General features: G+C 35.4%; 1 protein-coding gene across 4 annotated transcripts in view; it reads left to right on the forward strand.

Moving 5' to 3' along the window:
• The first annotated feature begins 4,219 nt into the window (after positions 1 to 4,219).
• Positions 4,220 to 27,732, forward strand: part of LOC127960212 (disks large-associated protein 4-like) — a 92,141-nt gene continuing 68,628 nt past the window's right edge. For 2 of the 4 annotated variants that reach the window (XM_052559813.1, XM_052559814.1), the window contains exon 1: positions 4,223 to 4,430. The gene's annotated coding sequence lies outside the window, so the exon portion shown is untranslated. Of the gene's footprint in view, positions 4,431 to 27,732 lie in introns of all 4 variants that reach the window. The other 2 variants (XM_052559815.1, XM_052559816.1) reach the window with 2 other exon arrangements.

The raw sequence follows: 27,732 nt of genomic DNA on the forward strand, positions 1-27,732 counted from the left end.
TTGTTCGGAGTCTTCAGTTTGGCTAATGAAGTATTATGCAGAAATGTTTATTCAAATAATAATAATAATAATGCATTTGTTTTATTGAAGACTGGTGTCTTTTATCCTTTTTGGTTGCTGTATTTTATTAGGGATGCACGATATTGGATTTTGGCCGATATTCGATATGCCGATATTTTCTAAATAATTTTGGCCGATGCCGATACCGATATCGATATATATACAAATATATACTGATATATTTACAAATATATACTGATATATTTACAAATATATACTGATATATTTAAACTTTAATTTTACTGAAGAGAAATCCATGTATCTCTTCTGTACTGATTCTACCATACATTTATTATTTTACAAATGTAGACAGACATTCACATCTGAAAAACAGGTCAATTATTTCACTTGGAGAATATCGGTTTGGTTCATCGGCAGAAATATTCATATCGGCCGATACCGATAATGGTCATTTTAAGCTTTTATCGGCCGATACCGATGTTGTGCCGATATTATCGTGCATCCCTATATTTTATTAAACCAATACGCTGTGTATACACAAGATTTTACCACAGTTAAAGAAGAAACTCTTCATTTCACTTCCATTATCTGGATTGATTATTTTCTAATTTTTTTCTAAAAATCTTCATTTGTATTAATCTGAAGTCATCTGGGATGGCATGAGGGTGAGAAAATTTATTTTTGTATGAACTATCCCTTTAAGTGACATTTGCATTTATTTATTTACCAGATGCTTTTATCCAAAGCGCCTTATAAAGAACATCACACGCAATCTGTCATAAGAGATGACTATTGTTTTTTTAACAAACAGGGGTCTGCATAATAAACAGAAACCAAAGTACACAAAATAAATGTAGTTTGATATGCCAGTATTTGTTTCCGAGCTAGTGATGTGGGACTGAATGATTTGTTTTTGTTTATTCGTCTTCTCTGAATGCATTGATTGGCTGGTAGTGTTTGTATTGATTACTAACTCTTTTCCTCACACAGAGAGAGATGCAGCTCAACTCTCTGCCTGCGGCTACAGCACAGTTTACTCTGACTGACTGCAGTGATTACCCAGGAAAACACTCAATATTGAGTTCAACATGTTTGGTGTGTGTGTGTGTGTGTGTGTGTGTGTGTGTGTGTGTGTGTGTGTGTGTGTGTGTGTGTGTGTGTGTGTGTGTGTGTGTGTGTGTGTGTGTGTGTGTGTGTGTGTGTGTGTGTGTGTGTGTTGAAGTGCAAGCAAAAGAAAGATTATTGGATGCAAGACAAAAGATATTGACATTAAACTTTAAAGGAATAGTTCAGTCAGTATGAGCTTTATTACTGTTTACTCAGCTCATGCTATTATTTTCCATAGTTTGAGCTCTTCTGCTCACCAATGCTGCATTTATTTGATGAAAATACAGTTCATACAGTAAAACAGTAAAATTGAGAATATAAAACCGCTGTATATATTTTAAAATGCAATGTATTGCTGTGATCAAATCTGTATTTTCAGCATCATTCCTCCAGTCTTCAGTGTCACATGATCTTCAGAAATCATTCTTACTCAAGAAACATTTCTGATTATTATCATTGTTGAAAACAGTTGTGGTGCACAATATTTTTGTCGACCCATTTTTTAAGATCCTTTGAGGAATAAAACAGTTCAAAAGAAAAAAAAAATCATTGACTGTCACTTTTGTTCTGTTTAATGCATCCTCACTGAATGAAAGCATTCTTTTCACTGTATCTCTTTATCATTAACGATAGTTTATATAATCTGAACAGTACAGTAACTCAAAGTCCATCACTCTAATAATCTCCTTCATCACCAGTCTCCAAAGAAGAGATGCATAGTTCATGCTATTACGTAAATACGTTCACATATGAGAAGTTTCAGGTCACTTCAGGATAATCCAGACTATAGGGTGGAATTCAAAGACCGTTTGGGTAAGAGTGTGGTTCATGACAGAGCTGGCGTTTGGATTGAATGTGTTTGAGGTGGGAGCAAACAGTTCAAAGGTTTGGATTGAATCTCACTTTCTCCCATTAGCTCCTGCAGAGAAGGGAGTCTGAAGGATAAGTATGCAAAAATGTACTGCTTGTCAGACTTTTAATCCAAAGACAGTTTCCTATTGGCAGCTCGGGGCTAAACGCTTCTCCGGAGGCTTTAATGATGATAGAAGAGGAGCAGACAGCATGCGTGTTCAGTCTCACAAATCTTTAACCTCTCGGCAAACAGCAAATGTCCTTAATTGGATCATTTGAAAGCAGTACATTTTTAGAAAGTATTACTAAATGTACTTTTCTGATGATGGACATTTTTTCTATATCACAATGATTTTAATAGTTTGTTAGTCAGTGTCCTTTATCACTTTCAGTCGCAACTTTTATACCATAATGACATTATCTAAGAGGAAGTGGCATCATTTTAGAGGACAAACTGTGTAGACAAGAAGTATTATCAATGGATTTAATAAAGACTGGGATATTTTGTGGTTTGTTTTTGTTTCTTGTTCAATTAGACAAACATGTTATAAGATGATATTTCAAAAGATGCTTAAAAATACAAAAAAATATTTTAGCCTTTTATGAATGTCTTCATTTTCTTCTAATTAATGAAAGTAATAATAAGCTAAAATCACTGAGGTTGACCAGAGCATGAGTATTGCTGCAGTATGTTTTCATAAAAATGACAACATTAACTTACACTTTTTATTTTAATTACAGAGTAAAGGTGTTGCACTATAGGAAGCTGACACGATGGAAACTAATGATGGAAAGATCATGTAAGTGGCATTATTCCAGGATCTCTGAAAATAAACTCGTAGAGTTGTTCAGATTTGTTTCTGCACTTAATTTAGACGCCTTGACCCAGTTCACTCTGTATATAATAACTGCATCCATGCATCAAGCACCAGTTCGTCAAATCACTTCACACGAGTCAAAAGGCTTCAGTCACCTCCTCAGATCACGGCTGACATATTATTCCCAACATCTCCTCCCAGAAGACTTCAGCACATGTGTCACATGCTTCTGCAGGTAAATAAAGACAAAACTGAGTGTTTTCAGGTTCCAGGCTTCTCTAGTTATCAGTTTAATTCAGGCTTGACATGTACAAACATTGAAATGCTCCAGTTTCTGTCCTGTTCTTTCTGTCACAGGTATGTGATAGTCAGAGCCTTTTTTTTTTTTTTTACATTTGAAAGAAATATACTATTTGACTTTTTAACTTCAACTATAGTTTTTGTATTTACTTGTCATTTAGTTAATGTGAAATAGATTATATCACAGTACTAAACCTGAACAACAACAGCAGATGATACTACTATTATTAAACCCATAAACTGTCACTCACGTTTTTGAAGATAGACTTGAATGTGCATGATACAAACCTAAATTTTTATAATTCATAACTGAAAACATTTTGTAACATGATATTGATGCACCATTTACATGGTAATGCAATGTCTGATTTTAAAATGGGTTTTAAAGGATGAATTTTGAGATTTTAAGTTTTCAGTCTATACAGTATATAATTTCTGATGATTTCTAAAATGTGAAAGAGAAGAAGGCAACGAGGAAGTCTTTTTATAAACTAAGGTCAAAACTTGAGGGTTTTATATATATATATATATATATATATATATATATATATATATATATATATATATATATATATATATATATATATATATATATAATGTATAAGCCTTTTGGTGTTTGGAAGCATAAATTACTATTCAAATTAGTTTTATAGGGGGGAAAATCAGTGTGAACATTTTTCAAAACATCTTTTGCTTTACACTGAAGAATAAAAACATGGATTTTAATGCGCATTTAAATTTTTGATTCAAATATTTTTTTTAAAAAGTATTTTGTTAGCAAACTTTTGAAGATTAAAAAAGAATGAAGACAAAATAAAGAAAATAAGAATAAAGAAAATAATACAAAAAAAGATTAAAGTTTTATTTACTTGCTCAACGTCTAAACCGAATGAATGAAGGTCGCTGTCCGTGGTGCTGATCTCTCTCTCTCTCTCTCTCTCTCTCTCTCTCTCTCTCTCTCTCTCTCTCTCTCTTTCTCTTAAACACACACACAGACACACGGATCTCTCTCTCTCTCTCTCTCTCTCTCTCTCTCTCTCTCTTAAACACACACACAGACACACGGATCTCTCTCTCTCTCTCTCTCTCTCTCTCTCTCTCTCTCGGTGTTTGTGTCGCTCTCCTCGCGGCTGAATCTCGCAGTGATGGAGCTCGGAGTGGCTCGTTTTCGCGCTCGCCGGAGATAAAGTGATTTTAAGGAGAAATGCGGCGTGTTTCCAGTGCTGCTGATCTCACACACCGCCAGACCTGAGCTCACATTGAGACGAGGAGCGGCACTGGGAAGTTTAATGTTCCTCAAGAGCGACGGAAACAGTCATCCGAACATCTGAGGTAAAACTCCTCGATCAGCTGAATCTTCTTGTCTCACGCTATTTGTGCTGTTTGGGTCGAGATGCGTGTGTTTCTGTCACAGTGTGAGGGCTTGGGCTGTGTCTCAACCTAGTGAGCTGACTATATAGAGTGCATTTTTGCGGGCATCATAGGCTCGTTTTGAGTCAAAACGCTTGTGTACAAAAATTGGTATGCAAATACTATACAGTATGCTTCATTATTGTTTGAGACACAGCTATGAGGCTAGTAGTCGTGTAGTGGATGCATTTGGGCTTGATGAAGCACTTGATGAAGGGTAAATGTTCCTAAAGACTGTCTGTCAGTCTTATCTCGTATATGCATTTAAACAGTGATAGCTAGTGTTGAATGACTTGCTAGTGAGCAGTTGACTTGAACTTAATTAAATGACTAATAGAACTGCTAGCCACATTAATTCCTGTTATGAATCTGCTGGAGCATCATGGTTATTGATATGGTTTAAAGCTGAAGGGTGGGTTCAGATGCATGCTCTCCTGACCTCTACATAAAACATTTCCCAAAGGAGGTTAAGAATAGTTTCAGGAAAGGGCAAAATAAAATGTTTGCATTGACAAAAACATGCAGAAATATATGCAGTTTTACACACTGGAATAATGTTTCCTTGATACTGTCAGATATGCTGTTTGACCATATCATGAGGTCAATATAAGCATTTGGGCTGTTTCAGCATGCAGCCGAATTCACTTCTTGCAAATATCTGCTTTTTTGTGAAAACTGAATTTGCTTCTTTAGTTGTCTGGCTGTTCTGTGCGATCTGATGTATGGTATCATTATATGTGGATTGAGCCGTTTGAAAAACTCTTTGCAGCTGGAGATTTAGTTTCATAAGCTCATGCATTTTTTGTCTTGTCATACAGGCTCCTCTAAGATAAAGGCTGAATAGAATGGATTTTAGAATTCAGCTCAGCTCTGGTTTTGTTTGTGCATCCAGCTCCGTCGTTCTTGTCTCTGGTATCTGTCCGCTCTGTTGAAAGCCCCTCTAACTTACCCTCAGCTTTTTTTTTTTTTACTTTCTGCAAACGGTTTTCTTGTCTATGCATGACATGAAAGTTAACTTTTGACTGTATGTTTTGCATAACAAATGTCTGTCCTTTTAAACATCTTTAAAAATACAACAGATTTGCTCAGATTTTTGTGTTGGCTCTCATTTGTTGAGTTTTTATCTAGCGCAGTGACTGTCATCTGTGATGCTCTCTATAACAGGCTGATGGCTTGGCAAACGCTCGATTCGTCTCTGGGCACACGTGAACATGCACTGTTTTAGCAACTCACAGTAGACCTAGACATCTTGGCTTTTGATGCGTTTCTCAGAGCATTTTATACTGCACTGCATATGAGGATTGTTGCTTAATTCTTCGGCTTATGCCCCATTTTGTTTGTAATTAATGTTTTAATTATGGTGGCATAATATAGGAACTTTGTTATATGTAATGTGTTAAAGTTAGTTTGCACACTTTGTCATTCACCCAAACATGGTTTCTCTACTGGCAATAATTCATTCAAAACGTTAATATTATCAGAATGACATCAATATATTTTGATTTCACATGTCATAAATGCAATCTATGTTGTACAAAGACAAATATCCAACAGATTAGACAGTAAACACAAAGTATACAAGGCATTTTGGAAGTGCATGTGCAGTCTACAAACTTTTTTCACATTGTCTAATCCAAATTTCTTATTCCTTTACTCAAAAGCTGAGTATCCTGATGTGATTATTCTCTAAATGTGAATGAGAAGAGTAATACTACAGTTTTTCAACAAGCTAGTGCACTGAATTGCTGTCTACCATCTACATGCGTCCTGCCTGAAATGAAGGCTCATAAGTGACAGATTTGGAGCGCAATGTGTGTCACACAAATAGTGTCTCAAATGAAGCAAACGGGAAACTGGATGCACAATTGATTCCAATAGACTTATGATAATTTGATATGTAGTTATGAAGATAATGATGCAACACTAAAAACTGTACACAGAAATATGAAGTAATATAGTCTATTTTAATTAATTGAAATATATAATATTGAAATATATAATCATTTAATGCATTCTATGTTTGCATTCACTGTTAAAGATGCATTCAATGCTGCATTAGATTTAGCTTAAAATATCTAAGTCTAAACAGTTATTATGATAATGGTTTACAGTAAGATTCTACGTGTTAACATTAATTAATTCAGCAGCTAACATCAAATAACAATGAACAAATATTTCTTAAAAATCAGTTGACAACTGAAAAGAAACAAGAAAACACTGTTGTATCTTTAAATTAGTTTACTAATTTCAATGAAGTAAAAGTTTGTTCAAACAAATCCTGCTTAATGTACTAAAATAACATCAGATAATTTATTATGAACAAACATGAATTAACATTTAATAATGCATTTTTAAATTCCCTTTAGCCTAGTTTAATAAATAATGTGAAAATGTTGCAAAAGTGCATTAACTAAAGCTGAAACATATTAATTTTAATAATCATGTTCCCTAATTGCACAGAACTGAGCCATCTAGATCTAATACATGTAGAAATGAATCAGTGCATTCATTTAGTGCACAAGACCTGATGCATGCTCTGAACTCAACACAAAATGCTCAGCACTTTGTCGCAAAGTATATCCTCAATCTACTGTGTCCAAGTTTTGCTTTCGATTGATGATTGACTCTTGCTTTCAATAGAAACCTCCAAACTAACCGAAAGCCCTCAAACAGCAGTGAAGTTTCAATCTTATCTCAGTCTGCAATTGTGAATGGGCTTCTTTTGAATGGGCCGGAGTCAGTCCATCACAGTGAGTCAATAAGGAAGCGAGGGCCAACAGCCACAGCAAAGGCCATGAATGGACTGCTAATCATTGGCAGATCAATAGCCTTTTCAATAGCGCTTACTCATATTTAAACAGGGCTCAGGCTGAGAGCTCTTTCTGTGCGCGCTCGCTGCTGAAATGTGACACAATGTTCACGTCTCGCAGTACCAGCTGTGTCTTTATGCCGCCAAATTAGCATTCACTTTAGCAGCACTATTTCAGTAAGTGTGTGCGTGGATGCTTTTTTATAGTGGCCTGAATAAGCCCCACATAAATGCTTTAGCGAACTCAAAATGCTCTTGTGCTATAAGAAAAATAAGGAGTCGAACCGAAGGCGACTGACGTCTTGTTGTGGCATGATAGCTTGAGTGAGCACCTCTATAAAAGCAGAAGTTTCGCTGTGAAAGACAAGAGTGAGTCATTCTACTGTGAGGAAGTTTATTCACAAGTGGAAGACATTCAAAACAGACACCTTCAGTCTTCCCAGGAGAGGACGTCCCATTAAATTCACCCCATGATCAGAGAAATGGCAGACAACCCAAAAACTTCACCGCAGACTCTCCAGGCCTCAGTTAACATGTTAAATGATAAAGTCCAGGACAGTACAACAAGAAAAGGACCAGCCAAGTATGTTTGGAAGGGTTGCCAGAAGAAAGCCTCTTCTCTCCGAAAAGAACATGATGGGATAGCTTAGGTTTGCAGAATTAGACAGTTGCACTTTATTTTGATGGTCTAGAAAATAGAAGTAGACTAGAGTTAGGGTTAGAATAAGTTGACAAGTACATGCAAAGTTACTAGGGTGTCTTTTTGGAGACCATCTTAAAAAAGAGTTAGCAGATCTATTCTAATGACAGACATCAAGGTGCAACATTACTCATACATTACTCATTTTCAACAAAGTTCAAAAGCGACCATCAAACTAAAGTGTTGTGCATAAGAACAATTTATTTTTAAAGTGGAAATGTTTGGCCATAATGCACAGTGCCAAACTAAGCACAAACCCCTCATACCAAAAGTGCTGGACTTGTGGAGGGAAGATGATTTTGGGTTAAATTAATTTCGACCAGGAACTCCTCAGTATACCTAATTATTCTAGAGTCAAATTTGAGGCCATCTGGCCAACATTGGGACATGCAACGGGATAATAATCCCAATCACAGCAGCAAATCTACAACAGAACGGCTGAAAAAGAAAAGAATCAAGGCTGTGCATAAACAAATGCCCACAAACCTCAATAAACTGAAGCAACGTTGTAAAGAAAACTGAGCCAAAATTCCTCCAGAATCACGTGAGAGACTGATAAAGTCATACATAAGTCATTTCATAAAATATGAATAAATCCAGCTTAATAAATAATGACACGGTGTAATTTGTATAATATAATATATTATATAAATAACTATTTTAACTATATAAATATATGTTTAATATATTTTTTGTCAGGATTTTTCGAGAATAGAAAGTTCAATAGAACAGCATTTGAAGTATTTTAATGCAGTCTTCCCGAATAAAAGTACACATTTCTTTAAATATGTTTTTTGTAGTAGTATGTATTAATAATCATTCTACTAATAATAATACTCATCCATAAATAATATATAACTAATAAATATCTAATGTAATATGCAACTGGCAATGGTTTAATTGAATAAACAGCTGATGTTGAGCTCAGTATGGTTTGGAGCTCAGAGACGTCAGTAAAGCAGCTTTGTGTTTTAGTTTTCAAGCATCACTTGGTTAAATCCATCAGCGGAGAAGTCTTTCATACGTTAATTCATAAATGTCACTGTGCTCTCTGATGTGTCACCCAAAACCCAGAGAAAACGCTCTCTTCAAGCTATTTCAAATGACCTTCTTAATCCCAGCAGTGGTTTTTCTATAAAACAAATCACAGCTCTGATGGTTTTAACCTACATACATGAGGACAAATAGGCCTAATTGGCCATGAAAGAGAGTGAAGGACGTGTCATTGGGACTATAACACTATCTGGACACAAGTGGTCCGCTGATGAAGCACAGCGGCGCTGGCCTCGACATTATTCATGCACTTCCTTGTATTGAATATCTGCAGAAATGGAGACGAGCGTTTGGTTCTGGAGATGGGCTGCCTGATTCCCTGTGATGCAAAACTGAGTAGAAACTCTATGTTCTGTTTTCTTTGTGACACAATCTTCCTCTCAAACCCCTGCTGCTGAGAGAGAGAGAGAGAGAGAGAGAGAGAGAGAGAGACGGAGAGAGGGAGGGAGAGAGGGAGAGAGAGAGAAATCAAAACTGAACCAGTTTATTTTTTAGTACACATTTCTGGTCAGCGTTCTGTGGAAAGGTAACTGTGGATTCCATAGAAAGTGACTTTTTATGTCTCAATTTGTCAATATGTCTTTTATTTTTTAGTTTATGTCTGAGAAGAAAAAAAGTAATCCGTGAACAATTATGAGTTTGCAACTTGCAATTGCAAAAAAAAATCTAAATTGGGAATTATATAATTTAAATGAATTAAAAAGTCATAATTGCAATAAATTCTGTAAACTTACGATTATGAGTTTATAGCTTAAAATTGAGACAGACATGCAGTTCTAAGAAAAAAGGTTAGAACTGAGATGAACTGTGATAAAACATATTGGTTTGCTATTTTTATCCTATCTGACACTTTTGATAAAATTGTGAGATATACCGTAACTCTGTTATGAATTTACAATTTAGCAATTGTGAGATATAAAAAAATCAAAATTGGAGGATAGAAAAGAAAAGTGTGACTTTTTAATCTGGCGACTCAGATATTTTGAGAAAGTCAGAATGACGAGATATACTGTAAACTCTCCGTTATGAGTAATAACTTGCATTTGTGAGATCTGAACAGCAATTATAGTTATCTTTTATCCTGTGATGGAAACCATCTTTCATAGTTTCCTCAGTGCATGATTAAAGACAAACTCATGAAAAAATGCTTGTTCGTATAGTCTTCTATCACAATGAATTCAAAATCTAGTTCAATTTTCGACTAACATCACTTAGGCCAAAAATAATGTTATTAATAACTATTTCCTCGCTGCTATTGCATCATGCATCTTCAAATGCATCACATTATGGAAGTAATGGACTGATTCATGTTGCCTTTATAGCTCAGGAAACACCGCACATGTCTTGTCATATACAGCTGTGCTCGAAGAGTGACACATGGTGAAATATGGTGATTCTGACCTTTCTATACAGCCCATGTTTCAAGAAGGAATTAATACTAGATAGACAGAAAGAAGGACATGAGCAGGAAAAGAGAAAAAGAAACTGACAAAAAAGAGAGAAATAAGCTCTATTCATTTAGCTGCGGTACCCTTTTGGGCTGTCGGCTGTATTGTCGAAAGTGTGAATAATTGAAGCTGTGAAAATGTCAAGCAGGCTGTCCTGAAAGCCCCGAGCTGTTTGTCTTTCTCAAATTAGCACTGAATGAAAAATCACACTTTTGAAGAAGGTAGCAAGAGAGAGAGAGGGGCTCGGTTTGGTAAATACATAATTTAGTTGCAAGCTCAAAAAGTTGATTCGACTGTGTTTCTTGAGGCTTCAGTGCAGCTCAGATTTGTTCAGTAGCTCGGCTGTTGTTTCACAGTGTGGTTAAAGTCCACAAAATGCACTGAAGTCACTTAGTTGTATTTACAGGTGAAGTGAGTTATTGATGCTGAACGGAATTCTAGAAATAACTGTTATTAAACATGACTCCCAAATGTCTTCCATTGGTTGGACAGACAGATAGTCCCGCCCCCAAACTCACACCATTGGTGGAGCTAATGTTGCTGCATCAGGCAGCTTAAAACAGCAGATCAGTGTTTTGAAAGCAGTTTTACACATTTTGGGGTACATCCCTCAAATGTCTTTTGTATAATGACTCTGAATATGAAGTTTGGATAGAAAAATAAGTCTGACTCTCTCGTTCAGTGCACATATTCAACACGGCCAAACTGCTCTGCCACCAGCCATGTGTTTAAAAAAGAAAAGATCTTCTATTTTCGAACCCTGCTCGACTCCATGATGTGTCATGCTGAGACCTTCATTACCAATGTAGATTAAAAAGAACAGAAATGTGTGCAAGGTGCCTTTTAACCAAAGCATCTGTTTAACCAGGAGTCATGGCCGAATGAGCCCCATTAACTTCTGCTGCGCAACAGAGACGGACACTACTGCTTGTTTTCTCCATAGACCCATATATCAGCTGATATAAAGGTCAGGATTGTATGCAAAACATCAGATTTCTGACTGTAAAATGGATAATCATGTAACAGCAAAAAAAGCCATTATTCTCAGATAAATAGGCTATTTTTATTTTTATTTTAGTTTGGTTGTAATTGTTTCTATATACGTTGTAGTTCTTTCTTGATGAACTATTTGCTAACAATTATTATTATTATTATTTTTATTTATTTATTTTTTTACTTTTTTTGCACATTAAATGCATTAAATTTAATGCTAAATAAATAAAACAATTAAAAAATGCATCAATTAGAACCAATATTTCTATATGAAGATTGTTCTGCTAATATTGACATGAGCCTCATCTGTGCTCAGATGTTTTTGAAAGTTAGGCATGTTTTTGCCTAATAATTTGATTTGAATTTTGTTTTCTGCCACTTCTTTTCTGTTTATATTTTGCAGTTTGAATGTTTTTTTCTTGCAATTCTGAAATTATAATATTAAGAAGAATTGTGAAATAAAATTAAAAAAATCTTACTATTCTGAAGTTTACATCTAGGAATTGTGACATTATATCTATATCAGAGTTAAAATTAAAGCCATGTTAAAAAAAATTGTTACTTGAAATAAAACATAAAAAAATATGATTTTTGACATCTAGTTGCCAAACTACGTACACTTGCTCATTTCTATTTAGTTTAACTTGGAATATTGAATAACTAAAACTGAAAAAAGTAAATAAAATAAAAGCCTACAAATAGAAAGAATAAAATTGATTAATTGAAATTAAATAAAAAAAGAATAACCCATGCATTGTGAGCCAAAAAGTCACTTATCATTTTTTTTTTTTTTTTTGAGAAATGAGTGTCCTAGTAATGTCTTTGGGAAATTAGTTGGGGATTTTATTAAACACAGAATTGCTTGAACTTTAACTTTACAGTCTAAAAAATTGTACTCAGACCAAATGTACTTCATATTGTTGTTCCTGCATGTATTAATTGTTTGCATTAATTTCTACTTCACTTTTTGAAACATCTCTGGCAACTTTTGGCATCACATTTCTTACCACATTTCCTCCGAATCGGGCAATATTAGGCCAAAAAGCATGCAATTCAATAATCCACTGAAATATTGTGCCATCTGGACATGTTTGGCGTACTCTTTTCACTGTAGTGTGATTTGAGATGCTCTAATCCTGGTCGCACATACTATAATAGCATGCTAATTGGGATGCTGCCTGACTACTTCAGGCATTTAATTAAACTAAACACCAAATTGGCGGAGTCAAAATATCCTGCTCCCCTGCGCTAAACCTTATTAAGTGCTGTTTATTCTGTACGGTTTCAGATGGAGTGATATTACCAGCAGTGCGTCCTGAGAGTGAGTTGGAATTCCATAGCTCTGTGTGTGCATGTGTGTGTGTGGTTTACAAAACAATGAAAATTATTCTGTCATTTACTTTCATTTATGTGGAACCCATAAGAAAATATTAAAATTTCTGTGCATTCAAAAGAAAAAGAAAAAAAAAAGACCCTTCCATTTTTAAAAGACCCAAATGTAACAATTTTTTATTATAAAATACACAAAAAAGCTAACAAACTCATTGTGATATTTTGTTAGTCATACAGTGGATAAATCAACAGGTAAGAAGCAGGTCAGATTTCTTCACTCACTAAATAATTACATTTTTTATTAACTATTTGCATCTATTTGATTTTAAGTAATCATGTTTTCAAAAAACATTCATTCAAATTGCTTAGAATCAGCATAAATATTTTCATTGTAAAAAAAAATGTAATGTATTCAGTTAAAAAGTATGAATATGGTTAAAAAAAGTGTAGCTGTGGAATGTGCAATAAAGTTTAAAAAATATGCAAAAAAATTAGTTTATGAATAAAATGCTGATTATTAGTAAACACGTACTTTTTTATTGTTATATAATTTAAATAAAGAGAAATACATAATACTTAAATGTAGGTCTAAATATTTTTTAAGAGTCAGTACTGTTTGAATCCCAGCGTTCTTGAATATATCCATTGCCTGAACCATAGACAACCAACACAATTGTCTACACATACAAATATCTCTTTGTTTTTTTGTTTTTTAATATATAATTTTGTTGTCACTATGTGGCTTCTAGGGTGTTTCGGTCTGTTTTATCGTCTGATCCACGCACCTCTCCTCAACATGACAATCATTCATGTCTTCACGTGCTGAAGTCGTAGTGTGTTCACGAACACTTTCAAGTGATCTTCCCTTTGTTAAAAATTGTCCTGTATGACAGCGGCTGCAAGCGATGCGGGTGCCACAAGCCCTGGAGCTACAAATGAATCTTTCACAAGCTCACCTCCCTCAAGCAAGAAAGACACAGTATGAAACCGAGGAGACACAAGACGTGACGAGGAAAACAGAAGGAGAGAGAAGGAGGTGTATTTTTAGCGGTTTGACCGTGACCACGGCTCACATCTGAGCTACAGAGAAGACACTGACAGACTAGCTGAAGAAGCTCTGAACAAACACCTCATCTTTACAATCACGTCATTTGTTCTGGGAAAAACAGCATGACAAACATTAAATCGTCCCAAGTGACTACAAACTCGATTGAGCCACATGAATCATCTCTGGTTAACAGGGAACAATGTTCATAACCACCTCCATAATGTGACATATTTATCAATGAAACAGAGTATTCAATATGAATATGTGCATTTTATCCATCAGGAATTGATTAGAAAGAGACTATAAGTGTGGTGGCAAAAAAAGTGCTCTTCACTCATATTTGACCTCTAAAAGATTTAGGGCCCTATCTTGCACCCAGCGCAATTGACTTTGTACACCGACGCATGTGTCATTCCTATTTTGCACCCGCGCAAAGCGCGCTTTTCCCTCCACAGAGGCACGTCGCTAAACTAGTGAATGAACTTGCGCTCCCTGGGCGGTTCAGCGCAAAAAAAGGAGGCGTGTTCCGGCGCAAACAATCCCTGGTGCTATTTTGCTGTTCCATTAAACAATTGCGCCACTGACCAGAAAAAAACTAGTCTAAAGTCAGTGGCGCGTTGCGCGTTGTTCATTATGCTATTTTAAGGGCGCATGCTTGACCATAATGTATAGCGTGCACAACGCGCATACACTTTGCTCATGTAATCTACACAGATGCAACAGTTATTTTTGCAATCCATCAAGAACCAGGAAAAAAAATTGATGAAACAATTGTGGCTATTTCCTCCCACGCCTGTTTAACCGACGCAATTTTGGGTGGGTTTCTCCCATCCCCATACAACACAACTTCTCTGTCTTTCACTGCTCTTACAAGAACATCAGTCTCCTCGGCTGTGAACCGCTCCTGGCGTGCGCCTGGTAAATACGCCATAATAATAGCAATCCATAATGGAACTTGCGCACCTGCTTTTAAAGGGAATGTTGGATGACGCTCTGATTGGTTTATTTCACGTTACGCCCAAACCACACCTATGAATAATGAAGCTACTTCAGACCAACCCATTTTAGATTTGCGCCGGGCGCAAGAGCCATTTATCCCGCCGGGAAAATAGCAACAGCGCCGAGACCCGCCCACAAACTTACTTGCGCTTCGCGCTTTGACGCTTGCGTTTCAGATCGTTAAAATAGGGCCCTTAATGTTAAATGTCATTGAAATGGTGTGAAATTTGGTAAAGGTTTTGGCGCTTGCTATGTGAACACACAATCATGTACATTATTTGAAAAGGGTAAGTAGTCCTGAAAAAAGAATCACACTTGTACTTGTCACAGTCAAAAATGACCTCACTGGAAATGAATGGGATGTGTATTTCATCTAGTGGAAAGTTTTGGTACTGCGCCCAAACTAAATCTTCCTTTTTGAGATATCAACTTCAAATTTGCAACATTTGCAATTTTTTTGTTTGTTTTTTTGCATTTTCAGGATAACTTTTTTCATTTTTTTCACTTATCCGTAATAATCAGTTTATAGTTTAAGTTATACATTTTATTTAGAGGTATATGTTTTAAAGTGGTTGACAGGAAATCAATGGATTATAAATACTGCATGAATATAATTTAGTACCATAAAAACCCCTAAAAAAAGTTAAATAAAAGCATTATCAAACTAAACTACAGAGCATTCATTAACCATGACCTTTCATGTTACATAAAAAATTAAAATCATTTCAGAACATGTTTTTATTTTTGCATGAATGAAAAGTTAAAAAAAAAAATTCTTGGGAATAATGAGCTCTGATGAATCATGCTCATTTAGATCAGGAACATTTTATTAAGAAAGTAAACAGGGTCACTCTTGACATTTATGTCGACTTTAAATACAGAAGAGAATGTAATTTCTCTCTTTTATCGAACCACTTTTAATCTCCTTTCACTGCGATCCGAAAGAAACGCACCAAATCTCTTTGTTCAGAGCTCTTCCCGGTTCACAGGGAACTTTGAATCATCTTTTCTCATTTTTCCATCCTAATTGTCTGTCTTCCTAATCCTTTTCATTTTTTTTATTCTAATGCTCCTTTGTTTCTCGTTTAACTTTTATGCTTAATGGAGGAGCTGTAAACCGTCAGCAACAAAATAGCAATCAGCTGATTGGGTTATTTTTCTCATTTAATTATGCAGAAGCTCCTCTTTTGGCCAGGTGTACAATGCCTAATCAAGAGCAATACATGGCATTACTCAATTACAATGCAAATGAATGATATCAATCAAATCACAGACACGCTGCTCCTGACTGTTTGAAACGTAATTCGAAATGTGCAATTTCTTCCCGTTCATCACCACGAGCTGCTTTCTTTTCATATTCAAATGTAATTAGTTTTTGTGTGAAAACCTGTGCAGTTTTAATGAGCATTCAATCTCAAGGTGGGCTCTCTGTGTGTTTGTTTCTGTATGTGTGTGAACTGATTTATTGGTAGACCTTCACATTAGTGATGGCCTCCGTGGCGCTCGTGGCTCTAATAAATCAATCGCAGATATTTACAACGTCCTGCTTTCTACCCAGATATGTCTGCCAATATAAATAGTCTGTTTTGCATGATTTTCTGTAGCTGCTCGCTCTTCAGTCGTCATGCATGGATGGATTGAGAGAGAAATGAACAGAATAAAAGAAACAGACAACAGAAGGCCGAGATAGAGAGGTCAGAACAGCCAGGCTTTGGTTATACAAGAGCATCAGATAGACCAACAGATGAAAAGTGAGTAAAAAGAGGATATCCATATCCTTGACGGTGAAAATATTTGAATAATCAATCACATCAAAAAAATAAAATTTTGTTGGAATTAATCTCATGCTTTTAATTTATGTGGACAAATCCAAGATTCACTGTAAATGCTTTTGACTGATTGGTTAACTACAGAACTGCACTGATTCGTCCCAATTTTCAGGCTGGTTTTGTGAACCAGTTCAACTGATTCATCTGACTCAAAAGAACAAGTCGTTCATGAATTAAATTTCACTAATATAACCATGCTGCTCATCACCAATTATGAATCAGCTCATTACAAATCACACAAGAGACTGGTTTTGTGAACCTGATTCAGCTGATTCATTGAAAAGCTATGACTCAAAGGAATGAGTCTTTCACAAGTGGAATATCATTAATATAACTGAGCTGCTTATTATGAATCACACATCGATTACGACTCACTGTAAGTCTGAAATAGACCAAGTTTTTGATTAAAGACATGTTTGGACTGATTCAGTCTGATTTGTGAATCATTCAGGATTGTTTTGGGAATCAGTTGATTCTTTGAAAAGAATCGGACAATCAGTTCTGACTCACTGCGGCTCAAATATATCTACAATGAGTTATTGACTAGAGACCTTTCTGGACTAAATTCATGAATTTAATATAAATCAAATATTCCTGAAAGAGGCTGAGTTGTTGAGTAGAAGATCGCTTGTACTGATTTGTGAACAAGTCATTCAGACTGATTTTGTGAACTGGTTCAATCGATTCGTTGAATCAGCTGATATAGCTGTGCTGTGTATAATTATACTGATGGTTGTTAGTTACAGTATTGTTGGTTACAGTTTAGGAATGGTATTTATTCAGCTACCTCACTGTGATTGGACAAGTCAAGTTTTGTATAAATATTGATACTCATGTTTTTATATATGTGTTCATCAGACAGAATGAGCTGTTTTTGGACTGGAAATCTTGAGTTCTGAAAGTACCAGTGTGTTTTCTTATTACACTGAACTCTTTTAGAGATCAGGATCAGGAAACATTTGATTTCTTGTGAAATGAGTGCTGTAAAGTGTCCATGAACTGCTGCTCCATTGATTTGCGTCTGCACTGTTTTGTTTGTTTCAAGTCGGGTCTCTGTTGAACCCTGCAGGCCTCCGTACCGAGAAGTTTGTTTGTACCACAGATTGTTTCACTTGTAATTGACTAAGCGCATGCTACGCTTTAAAATCATCTGATTCCAGCCGCTCTGTGTGCTGGCGAGTCTAGGACACAGAGTCGAATTCCTGAGGGACTCAGTCCTCCTTCGGGAGCGTATTAAAAGCAGTACATTAAAGTTTGATGACTTCCATTCTCTTCTCTCGCCGTGCGACTCGACAAATCAGGCCAATTACGCTGAGATTGGGGACAGCTTCAATTGGATGGCTTTGGCTTTTTTTACATGTGCTGCTACGTCAAGGCTATTTCTGATTCTCAAGCCCAAATTAAATCTGTGTACTGTCAGTTGCAACCATGGGGGTATTTTAAACCAAGTAACTCACCGGAAAATATGTGGCAAGTTGATTTTCATGCAAAAATCTGCAGTGTCTACCAAATGTATAATTGGTAAAAGGGTTTGAGATGCACTTAAATGTTATGTAATTAATGAATAAAAAATCTACATTTTGGGTAGAAAAGCATATGCACATATATAGAATTTGTAGAATATTTCTTTAAATTATTGCTCATGCTGACCAGAGAAACATGTGGATGCAGGACTGGCATAAGATCTCATGTGACGGTAGTAAATCATCTCTATGCACTCAGACTCTGACCTTGACTACACTGTTGTTTGAGATGAAGATGAAACACTGTTCAAGGTTTCTTATCAAGCTGTGCATCACAGCTGGTGTCTCACTTTAAAGACCTGAGTACAAAACCAGTCTGTTCAAAGGGGCACAGGTGATTTGCATTTTTATTATTATTATAATTTTTTGTATCACTCATTGAAAAGTCTTTTCTGCTCACCAAGGCCGCATTTATTTGATGAAAAATACAGTAAAAACAATAATATTGTGAAGTATTTCAATATAATAAAAATATGAATAATGAAATAAAAAACATGAATACTAATTGAAATATAAAATAACCGTTGTATTGTAACATTTAATTTATTCCTGTAATGCAAAGCTGAGTTTTCAGTAGCCATTTTCAGTATTCTTTAGTGTCATTTTCCAATGTTGAAAATATTGTGCCGCTCCATTTTTGTAAAAAAAAAATAATAATAATAATAAAAAAAAGGATTTACAGTATTCTTTGATGAATAAAAAGATTAAAAGTGCAGAACTTGTTTGAAATAGAATTTTGTAAAATTATAAATATCTTTACCATCAATTTTGATCAGTTTCATGCATCCTTGAGCAATTGAAAGGTGGTATACAAAAAAAATATTATTATTATTTATTATTATCATTATCATTAATATTCATGATGAATAAAAGTACTCAAATATTGTTAAATATTGTTGTTTGATCCTTAATGAATTATGACCGCATAATTGAGCAAGTAAATAATATTACTACAGTAAAATTGTAACGTCATACTCATAGCATTGTGAATAGTCTAAATATTTTTAGAACAAGTCCCAATTATCTGAATAGAGTCACAGAATTGTGAGATCAAATGTGTAATTAAAGTTGAGAAATATTTTGAGAATAAAGGTACAATTTTTGAGAATTTTTAAGACCTTAATCAATTCTGCAACTTTATTCCCATATATATATATATATATATATATATATATATATATATATATATATATATATATATATATATATATATATATATATATATATATATACATATATATATATATATATATATACATATATATATATATATATATATACATATATATATATATATATATATATATATATATATATATATACATATATATATATATGTGTGTGTGTGTGTGTGTGTGTGTGTGTGTGTGTGTGTGTGTGTGTGTGTGTGTATAACAATATATTAGTATTGTCAAAAGATTAATTGCGATTTATCGCATCCAAAATAAGCTTTTCTTTACATAATATAAGTGTGTGTACTGTATACATTAATATCAGGGGCCGTACAAGCCATAATTAATTCTGGGAATCTCACACACTTACATTCTTATTACACATACATACATTTCTACTCTTACACACACATACATTCTCCTTTCACATACATATATTTTTGTTTTCGCGCACATACATTCTCCTTTCACATCCATACATTTCTACTCACACACACATACATTGTCCTTTCACATACATACATACACACACACACACATACATATATAGAATGTATGTTGTAAGAGAAGAATGTATGTATGTGTAAGAGAGAGTATAGTGGAAACCGAAGGCGTATAGTGAAAACGGAAGGAGTATAGTGGAAACTGGGAAACGGAAGGAGTATAGTGGAAACCGGAGTATAGTGGACACGAAAGGTGTATAGTGGACACGGAAGGAGTATAGTGGACATGGAGGGCTTAAAGTGGAAACGGTGAAAGGGAAGAAGTATAGTGGAAACGGATGGCCTATAGTAGAAACTGGGAAATGGAAAGAGTATAGTGGAAACGGAAGTGTAGTCGAAATAGAAGAAATGTAGGGCACACGGAAGGCGTTTAGTGGAAATGAGGAAACGGAAGGAGTATAGTGGAAACAGAAGGTGTATAGTGGAAAGGGAAGGGAGGTTACGCGCAATCAGGGTCACCATGACAGGTCTTGATCAGCATTGCTGAGGTAGACGAAGCAGCCGCAGAAGTATTTCGGCAAGCTATCTGGGTTTTAAAAAAGATAAATAAAGACATATAATCACCGTGTAAAGGTTACATGGCCACGTCCTTAGTGCGAGTTGTGTTTGAGGATGCGGGCTCAGCCTCAGTCGTGTTGCCAGATACATGTATTATAAGCGTCCAAGATTGTTTTTTTTTTTTCACTTAATTTAGGAATTGAATTGAGTGGGAGGTTGCAAGCTAGGGACATCGATATCTTTATATTATTTCAATAACACAAGACTCATTGCGGTTTATTTATTTTTAGATTTGTATTTATTTATTTATTATTTTTATTTAGTTTTGTATTTTTCAATATCTGGCAACGCCAGCATAACATTAACTGTCACTAATATTTTAGGTTATTCTTATTTTAGTAATATTCAGGTTATTCCTGACAGGATGCAATTTGTTAACACAAATGTAGTGATCTTCTTTAAGACAGACGCACTGAAGACGGACACAAAGAGGAGAGAAGCCGTGCAAGCAGAGAAAATACTGTATCAGACAGAACAAATTCATTGAAATACTGAAAGAAAACCATAATTATGGAATTAGGGTGGGGAGAATATGGATGTATTTCTGATGAGAACTGACTGTCTTCAGTAAAGTTTTGATGGCATTGTCTTTTCCTCTTACCATCGTTAAATCTCTCTCTCTCTCTCTCTCTCTCTCTCTCTCTCTCTCTCTCTCTCTCTCTCTCTCTATATATATATATATATATATATATATATATATATATATATAATATTATATTGTACATTCCTCTTACCCTCTGTTTTATGGGTAGTTTTGTTGTTCTGCTCTCTTTCGGTACAGTATTTGTTCCTGTTGAGAGTAGGAATATTTTCTTGTTCATGCAGTATTTCATTTATTACAGTCAGAGTGTGTTTGTGTCCTCATTTGGTGGTCTTTAAAAAAAAAGCTGTGTGTCTCCATCAGTCTCTCAAGGTTAAGGAAAGGCCCAGTGGGAGAAACGAGCTGCTAGTTCAGAAGTTCAGGTGCCATCATGAATAGAGTTTAACATCGGTGTGGAACAGATGTGAGCGCTGCTGTATCTGACCAAACGTGCGTGAACTCGCTTTTCTGGGAATACCCTGTGGTTGCTTCTTTTCAGCCACTGGTGATAAGATTCAAACCTGATTTCATTTGAGCTGAGAGAAGTTTATTACTGTAAGTAAATGCATTAATATTGAAATGTATATTGAGATTTCTTTGTTTGTTTGTTTTATTTTTAGCTGTATCTCCCACCCAGATTTGATGTTTAATGCAGTCACATGTAATCTGAGAGATCACGTTAAATGTTTCCTGAGAGCAGCACTGCTGTCCACCTCAGATGACCCTGCTATGAAACGATCCGGCACATTAATCCATTTTCATTTGTCTGAAACAGCTGAACTCTCTGAGCGTCACGGGTCAATGTATTCATGTCTGACGCATGTGAGCCTGAGCAGGCCTCTTGTTTTCCTCTCTAATTCCACATTAGCATTTCTATGGAAGATTTGCAGTATCTCAGCATTACAGATCCCCTGAAAAGATAAGTAAGAGACGCTTAACTTTGATTTGAACTCTTGATGTTTAGAGTACCCTGTGAAATATGCTCATTCGCCTTTGGCTTGTTCACGATTGTGTGACAAAATGTTCTCAGAAACATTTAATGGTTCTACATTTGGCAGCATTTACCAGAAATTTCAGGGACAAAATGATTTTTTTATTATTATTATTATTATTATTACAGTCACCCCAAGGACAGTTCAGTGCAGTTAAACACTAAAGACATCAGCAAACTAAACTGAACATTTCTTTGAAAAGATTATAGTCATTTTAGCTCCATCATAAGCATAAAATGTTGATATGTTGATATGAAAATATGTCATTTCTTTTGGTCAAAAATGTGGTAAATTGCTTTTATTCATAAGACACTTTGAATTAAAGTGTCTGCTAAATGAATAAATGTAAATTAGGAGCAACATCATAATGTGTCACATGAAGTTTCCAGCATGTTTTAACAAATCATGAGAGCTGTTAGCCCTGCCGAGTGCTTTCATCGCCCATGCCGATTTGTAAAACCTCTTCAATCAGAAATGCATGTTGTGTGCTGAGCTGTCTTTAAAGAGTCATGATGTGTTCGAGTAAATCTGCAGAAATATCTAACGCTGAAACATCCTCCATATAGCAGCTCTTAAGTCATCTTTTGTGGACAAATGTGGGCACGAAGGACTCAATTGTGATCCGAATTATTTTATTTATTTATTTTTATAAATGTCATGTCAATATCTTTGATAAAATTAAAACTATCAATTTATGTAATTTGCCATTTTTTTTTTATTTGCCTCTAAAAATACCATATTTTTTATGTACAGTAAGCTTGTTTTTATGTTCTATTTAATATTTATTTTAACTTCAGTAAAAACATTTGAGTAAGTTCAGACAGCCAAAACCTAAATTTGGTGACATCTGGTGACATATAATGGTAAAAAAAAATAATAATATCAAAATATAAAAAATATCAATAGCCACTAAATGACTGTAGTGCTCAGTGGCTGCATACAAGCTGAAATTAGGTTTTTTAAATTTGTAAAATTTTAGAAATATATATATATATATATATATATATATATATATATATATATATATATACACACACACATTGAAGATGTTGTATATGCTCACCCGCTCATTTATGTGTATGTATGATCTGCATTGTGTTGGATTTATAGATTTTTACTGGACAAATAAAAAAATGCTCTGAAGTTTAGTATTTTTAATTTACTTCTTATGGGTTCCCACTTTTGTCAAGGAAGGACAAAAATAAGAATGTTATTTTTTTTTCTCTCAACCACTTAACTTTGTTTAATCGAGTCCAGGTGCGTGTGTGTGTGTGTGTGTGTGTGTTCAGGTGGCAAACTTAATAAAATTATTATCAAGTCTTGCACCGCTCAAATTAAGGAAACTATTATTAAAAATGAAATAAATAAATTGTCCAAATTTGTTAAATTGTCAGTGCAATCTAAGATTGTGAATGCAGTTTGTCTTTATCTGTTGACAAACTTTGCTGTATTAAACCATTTAAAATTAAATGTAATTGTTATATCTTTTGTCTATTTCTAAGTGCCACATTATGTGGAATACAAGTTTTTGTTGCAACTTATTTTCCAAAGCGACTTGCAAACATGCCCAAACCGCACACATATGTATTTGTTAGTTAATTTATTTTTATTTATCTTTGTTTTCTTTCTCTCTATAATGCCGTTTTGACCTTATGCAACTGGTGTGACTTGTGTGGAAAATGCATGATTGAAATATAATTAGTTATTTTCTTAATGCATTTTAATGTAGACTAAGTAATTGATGACTGTGCAGACATGTAATGACACTAGTGGTTTAACCCGTCTCATGCGCACACAGAAACACACAAACACAGGGTGTGAGTGTAAACGAGTGAGTGGGTGAAGCGTGGATTCATTCATGTGGAGTGAATCAGAGTGAACTGTGTTTGAGAGAGGAACAGGGCCAGGACACCAAACACCAGTTTGATCTTTCTGTTTGCCTGCAGGGCCACACGCTCGAGTGTAATACCCTTAATGACTGTCTGAGAGCATCTGGTGAGCGATATTTCTGAATCACTGTGTGTGAGTGTGTATGTGTGAGAGAGAGAAAGAGAGAGAGAGAGAGAGAGAGGAGATGTTGATTTGTGCAGTCGAGAGATTCCTGGCTTTAAAGTCAATATGAAACCTAAATTGATTTAATTCATGTTCTTGGTCTTACTGTGAGTGATTCATCAGAACACATTATTCCACAGGAAATGCTTGCTTTCTTGATCTTTCTTCCATCTGTAGTCACTCTTAAGTTTAAGTCTTTGGTTCTTTTAATTGTGATGATTTTGGCTCACATTTAACAAAAACCCACCAATTCACTATCTCAACAAATTAGAATACTTCATAAGACCAATAAAAAAAAAACATTTAGTGAATTGTTGGCCTTCTGGAAGGTATGTTAATTCACTGTACATGTACTCAATACTTGGTAGGGGCTCCTTTGCTTTAATTTTACTCAGTTCAGCGTGTCATGGAGGTGATCAGTTTGTGGCTCTGCCGAGGTGGTCTGAAGACCAGGTTTCTCTGACAGTGGTCTTCAGCTCATCTGCATTGTTTGGTCTCTTGTTTCTCATCTTCCTCTTGACAATAACTCACAGATTCTCTCTGGGGTTCAGGTCTGGTGAGTTTGCTGGACAGTCAAGCACACCAACATCATGGTCATTTAACCAATTTTTGGTGCTTTTGGCAGTGTGGACAGGTGCCAAATCCTGGAAAATGAAATCAACATCTTCAAAAAGCTGGTCAGCAGAAGGAAGCATTAAGTGCTCCAAGATTTCTTGGTAAACAAAAATCACAATGGACCAACACCAGCAGATGACATTGCACCCCAAATCATCACAGATTGTGGAAACTTAACACTGGACTTCAAGAAACTTGCGTTATGAGCTTCTCCAGCCTTCCTCCAGACTCTAGGACCTTGGTTTCTAAATTTAATACAAAACTTGCTCTCATCTGAAAAGACGACTTTGGACCACTGGGCAACAGTTCAGTTATTCTTCTCCTTAGACCCGGATGTTGTCTGTGGTTCAGCAAATTCCTTGACACGTCTGTGTGTGATTGCTCTTGATGCCTTGACCCCAGCCTCAGTCCATTCCTTGAATCGATTTTGCTTGACAATCCTCATAAGGCTGTGGTTCTCTCGGTTGGTTGTGCATCTTTTTCTTCCACACTTTTTACTTCCACTCAACGTTCTGTTAACATGCTTGGATACAGCACTCTGTGAACAGCCAGCTTATTGACAATTCATTTTTGTGACTTGCACTCCTTGTGAAGGGTGTCAATGATTGTCAGAGACTGTTCTGAAGGCTCAGGAAACCTTTGCCGGTGTTTTAAATTGATTAGCTGATTGGCATTTCACCATATTCTAATTTGTTGAGATTTGTTGTTGGGTTCTTGTTAAATGTGCGCCAAAATCATCATAATTCAAAGAACCAAAGACTTAGACTACTTCAGTCTGTGTGCATTGAATTTATTTAATACACAAGTTTCACAATTTGAGTTGAATTACTGAAATAAATGAACTTTTACTCGACAATCTGATTTATTGAGATTCACCTGTACATATCACTAAATTCAACATTTTAGTCTTTAAATCCGACTTCATGTTTGCTGTGATTCTGACTTGCACTTGCTTTGATTTGAATGCAGACGCAGATATTGGACCATTTGTAGTCTTTTGCAAGCAAGAAAGCTTAAAATAGGCCCAAGTGTGGAGCTTGACCTAATTGTTGTTGCCGCAGCTGTCATTTGAAAGAGAGAGAGACACAGAGAAAGAGAGACAAGAACAGTCAGACTGAAAGGGAGAGAGAGAGACAAAGAGGGAAATATAAAGCGCAGGAAAGAAAGACTGATATTCAGTAGGATCCTGATGACCACTGAATGAACTGTCACGTGTAAGTCCACGATAAAAGACCACTGTCACACACAATGGCCCCGGGGCCTGCTGCAGAAATACACCTGACTTTATCAAATCTCTTCTCGTTCACTGGGGATTGATCAGCATATTTGGGAGGTTAATTCAGTAATGTCTCTGAGGTGGGCAGTGGATGCAGAAACTAAAGTCACACTGCAATGTTATTCCAAGTCCTCTGACTTCTAACTTTCAAATCAATTATGAACCTCACAAAAACCAATGCAGCATTGAAGTGGTTTGAATATTACTTAAATTATACTCAAAACTACCTTTATTGTGTCAGAAAATATTAATTTGTGGTGACAAAACATGATGTTTGTCTCAGTCACTCAGGCAGTGTTATTTTTCTATTAATTAGTATAAAATTATTGTTATGCTTTTATATTTTCAGTTTTCATATACGTTTTAGTAATTTTTTTATGTGCATTATATTTAATTTTTTAGTTTTAGTAATTTTAGTCCTTATTTCAACATTTTATTTTTTGTTTTGTTTTGTTTCAGTTACTCCGAAACTATTCTATTTGGTTTCTGTATTATATTACATTAAATTAAAAGTAAATCCACCCAGACTGGATTGTTTTTTCTTTCACAGTAAACAAAAGCCCAAATGCATGAAGCCCAGAGACTGAAACACATCACTTTTAGATGGAGAACAGAAAAATGCTGTTTATAAACCTCTGTGGAGTGTCAGTTTCTGTGCTAATGACTGAAGCAGTGTGTCGTCGTTGTTAAAAACACGCGTCCCGATCTCCCGTCATCTCCTGACGCAGCTCAGACACAGCTCTTAAAGGGGCAGGTTTAACAGCTTTTCCTTTTAATCCTGCTTTAATCCTGGCTGTAGGCTCAATAAATCTCCTCAGACATTAATCTTTTTATAGACTTACAGAACAACTTAGTTATGCTTTACTTTACTGTACTCACAGCTGCTGTGGCAGGTCAGCTATTAAACATATTTCTCCAAGCACAGATGATCTTCTGCACCTGCAGTGAGCGGACTGGTTGATATTACAGATCTTAAACCATTGTGCATCTCCCTTTAAACATGTTACAGCTGATTCTGGCCAAAAACTGCTGTCTTAGACAGGAAAGACCGTCTGATTGACAGTATTTACAGTATTTATGTATTTCTATAAAGCTGTAATTATTTTATGTTGTATATTTCAGTTGTAGTCATTTTAGTACTTAAACCTATTAAAGTTACACTAAAAACCATTTGAAACATATTTCACCGAGAAATTGCAAGCCATTTTCACAAATAATTACAAAAAAAACTTTAGCATAGTTAGTAGTTATTTTCCATTAAAAGTATAAAGTTATAAAATGTGAGACTTAAGCAAAAATTACTTGGTTTTCCTTTGTTACTAGAAGCTGAGTCATCTGTAAAGTCTTGTTCATGTAGAGATGTAAGCCACGCCCCTTTCTCAATCAGGCCCCACCCCTCTCCCTGCCCTCCACATCCTCAGCCCAACCTATTGTCCCCTTAAGTAGCTTCAGTGTATTTTTAATATTATATGTTGTTTTAGCTTGACAAATGCTGCTCCAATACAGTCTCGCTCTCGCTCGTGATGATGATGACCCAGATCTCGTCCCTTCGCTGACCCAGAGCTGAAGGGGCGGCTGGGGTCACGTCTAAACCACCAGGCTTGTTAATTAGTGCTCTGAGCTGAGAGGACAGAGAGAGAGAGAGAGAGAGCAGAAAATATGGAAGGTGCTGCTTGCATTGATGAAAGCTGCAGATGGTTATATAAGGGGTTTTGGTGCAAAAAAACTTCTGTTTTTGAAGT

This window comes from Carassius gibelio, chromosome B6 (genome assembly GCF_023724105.1).
Source record: "Carassius gibelio isolate Cgi1373 ecotype wild population from Czech Republic chromosome B6, carGib1.2-hapl.c, whole genome shotgun sequence".
Lineage (NCBI taxonomy): Eukaryota > Metazoa > Chordata > Actinopteri > Cypriniformes > Cyprinidae > Carassius > Carassius gibelio.